Consider the following 3,885-nt stretch of genomic DNA (forward strand, 5'->3'; position numbering starts at 1 on the left):
CTTTGGATATAGAGTGTCTTTTTTTTGGTTTTGTTTTGTTTTGATCTTAAGACACAGAATATATTTTTTTATTCATGGGCTATTTGAATGAGTGAGTGAAATACACATGTATCATCTTAAATAAGGCCACAATGACTAGGAGAGATTTTTCTCTTAAGGATCCTGTTCAGCATTCTTCTTCACTGGTCCACCCCACTATGAAAAGTTTGTCTAAAGAGCCAGGAAATTTCCCAGATCCCATTAATAGATGGAGTTCTGTACCAGAACATCAGGGTTCATTTTGCAAGGATGGTGATTGAAGTTAAATCAGGTTTTCAGAGACACTGGAGTGTTTTCATGTGTAAAGGGAGAGGAGGGAAATAACCACATTCATGGTGGTGATAAATTGGAAATCTGTGGCTCCAAAACTATGACACTAAAACTTCTACCTAGAGTATATATTTCTTTGTGGGTGCTTTTTGCATTCAGCAAAAGCTAATCAATCTCGTGATCATAAATTGTCAGTTATTGTAGAAATAATCAGTGAAAAAGAAAGAGTTCAAGCATTGATATCCTTGTTGGGAACTTGGCTTTAGTCTTTGAAATCATGGAATGATAGGGCCACCTGGTGTGCAGTTGTGTAACCACACATTCATTTAAAACACATCTATCGCTTCTCGGCCTTTTGGCTAAGATCAAGTGTAAACAACATCTTATTAATTCTGGTTTGATTGTCTTTACCAAAAGAAATCATTCCTGAGGTTTTCTTATGGAAAATGTTTTGGAACTTTCTGCGCACTGTAACATTTGAAGCAGCATTGTTGGTCCCTACCCACTAGGTGCCAGCAGTGTCTGTCCCCCTTTCCCAGTTGTGATGACCCAAAAATGTTTCCAAAAGTTGCCAATTTGAGCCTCAGTTGAGAACCAGAGAGCTATACTATCGTGAGCCAGGAAATTACTAACTTGTGAAGCAAATGAGTTGTGCTGAAATTCATTTAAAGCACCTAGAGCCCTCCTCTCCTAGGAGATTCACAGAGTAGCCCTGGGCCCCCACTGCCTGCAGCTGGCTGCAGAGCTCTGTAGCTCTGGTCACGCCCACCCGTTCTCAGGTCCAAAGCCCCTCAGCATATCAGAGGTGTGGGCTGGCAGAAACCTGGCTGGCTGATCCAGGCACCCGATCTCATTCCTTTCTTCCCACATTTTCCGGCCTCAATGTCAGTCATGCTAAGGTTGAGAAACCATTGCATCCATGGTAGGAGAAGACTTGAAAAGAACTGTTATGTGGTAGGAACAGCAGAGGGTTGACCCAGGAGTTTAGAATTCTACCAGTTTGGAAGCCGTCACAGCATGTGGCTCTATGTGGCTCGAAGCCCAGCCGCAGGCAACAAGGGGCAGGAGAGGCTCTGACCAGGGCAGCCTAAGATCAGTGTAAGGAGTCACGACTTGAGCAGAGGCCACTGATTGTTACAGAAATGGAGGCTTATCACTTTGACCTTATTCATTCTCCGTCCCACACATCAAGGACTTTATGACATAATTTCCTATTCACATAAAAGAAATCAATGCGCTTAGATGAGAGACAAGAAGGCTAAGTAGAGGGGTCAGGGGAGCAGCAGACTCATGGCAGCAGACGCAAATGCAATTGATAAGAGCGTTTGATCAGATTTGATAGGACATCGTGTTACAGTCAGTTTGAGATGGGGTAGCAGATCTGTTAGAACTGAGTGGCGCTTTCATTAAGCTAATTTTTGTAATTAGGAATGTTCAGGAAAGTACTGCACCACCCCACGCATATGTAGAGATGGAATCCTACAGCAATAATCAATGTCAAGAAACAACACAGTCACTACATTTCCCTGGCTCTTAAAATGTGTAAATTTTCCAAGTGAAGACTTACAGTCTCTGAGTCTTAGACCACAGAAATCACAGTCAGTGGATTTCCCTGTAACATGGTATAGAGAAGCAAATTTCAAATGGGGTAACAGAAAATTCCTTAGGCGAGTCCAAGATGAAGATGTGTCTCAGGTTTTAGATATAGGCCATTACAGGTGAAATATTTGTCAGGGGCTCTGAGAGGACTTCAGAGAGTCTATCTACTTTGTACATCTGAAACTTTGGTTTTAACTAGATTGATTCACAGGGGATCAGAACTAAAAATAACACTCAGTTCAGTTATTCATTTAACAAATTTGAAGGTCTGAGCATTTTGCTAAGTGCTATTGAGCAAAGAAGCATGAATTGTGGTGCTATTATCTGGAAGCTGGGTCCTAACCTAACACAGTGAGGTCCAAATGCTGCAAGGAAGTAGAAACATAACCTCAATTCTCTATGTCTGATGAAAGATTTTTTTGATCATTGAAAAGCTCTACAAAGTTTGTCATCACTGGTATAGAATATAGGTAGAATTTATTGCAAATAGATTTTTCAGAGAGAGAGAGAGAGAGAGAGAGACCTTCAAATATGAAGGTGGGTAAGGCCAAATGGCAGTTGCACTGAATGAGGTCTCAGGTTACATGATTTACTGTGTCTTTCAAGGGATATCTTTTCCTTAGTCCAAGGTCATTGTTGTACAAATAAAATAGGCTGACTTGACAGAGTAGTTCCCTGTATACTCCTTAGCGTCTCCATTTAGTTTGTTTTGAGAGCTTGAGGTTTTCCAACCTCTACCTATGGCCTGGATCTTATTGGTACACCTACAGGATGTGACATTCTCTTGAGTTATAGTTTGAAACTGCAAGCTTATGTAGATTTTATCCATCACTACTGATTAAGAAAATGAAGCAGGGCCGAGATATAGATCAGTGGCGCCACGCCTGCCTCGCGGCGCAAGGTCCTGAGTTTGATCCCCTGTCCAAAAAAAAAAAAAGTGAAGGAAGTCCTGGGTGGTGGATTCATTCCTGTAATCCCAGAACTCATGAAGCTGAGGCAGGAGGATCCCCAGGAGTTTGAGGCCATGAATGAGACCTTGTTTCAAAAAGAAAAGCCAACAAATAAAAACGTGAAGGAAAAAAGAAACTATTCCATCTTTTTTTTTTTGCTTTTCAATTAGTATCTGGTCCCAGATTTCCAACCTGCTAATGACTAACTTTCTGCCCAACAGTGCTGTCAGTTTGGTTGGGAATACACAGATGAATAAGGAATTGTCATGCAGGAATGGGTTGCCAACCTCCAGGAATTCCCTGGTTCTGCTTTCTTCTGTGCTCCTCTGAGTCCCTCTTGGTAGTTAGCTACCCTCCTGAGCTGTGCCACATCAGAGGTACCCAAGAGAGAGGACTGAGGAATTCGTCCCGGCCAGCGACTCACATTAGGCGCTCTCTAAATATCAGCCTTTATTTTCAACACAACTTTGCTGCCGGAAGAACCTTTTCCAACTCTGAAAATTCAGAAGACACTCAACTAGCATCTTTAAGTTCTCCACGTTTATAACGTTGTACTTACGAGCACAACAAAGTCTGTGAATCACCCCGGGTGACAGCAAGGTTTTTAATCCGGGGTCGTTTATTCTCCATAATGCTCTAAAACACGGAGGTACTGGAGTCTAGGACACCGGCTCAGAATTCTCCCTCTCTGCTTCAGCTTCTTTCCGGTTGGGACTGGACTACATTTCCCAGGATGCCCAACCACTAAGGTCTCGCTCCGGCAGGATTGGCCGGAGCTGCGCGGAAGTGACTTCGGGTCGCCCAGCAACAGGCGGAGTCCTGGGTGTCGACTGGATGCGCACGCCTTTTCCCGAGGACTTGACAGTGACTGTGCTCCGCTCCGTCTCACATTCGCTGAACGTTTTCCGGCTTTTCGTTCCAGCAGAGCTGTGGCGCCGTCTTCTTAGCGCCTAAGCCGCCGTGCACCTGAGACTCCGCCCCTTTTACACTAGCCGATTCGAAAACCGGGAGAATGGATTATCGCTGC

At 43.7% G+C, this 3,885-nt stretch overlaps 1 pseudogene; it reads left to right on the top strand.

The window, feature by feature from the left end:
• The first annotated feature begins 648 nt into the window (after positions 1–648).
• LOC117283947 lies at positions 649–771 on the top strand (annotated as a pseudogene).
• The last annotated feature ends 3,114 nt before the right edge of the window (positions 772–3,885 follow it).

Source organism: Fukomys damarensis, unplaced genomic scaffold, assembly GCF_012274545.1.
Source record: "Fukomys damarensis isolate Sample0158 unplaced genomic scaffold, DMR_v1.0_HiC HiC_scaffold_32, whole genome shotgun sequence".
Classification (NCBI taxonomy): domain Eukaryota; kingdom Metazoa; phylum Chordata; class Mammalia; order Rodentia; family Bathyergidae; genus Fukomys; species Fukomys damarensis.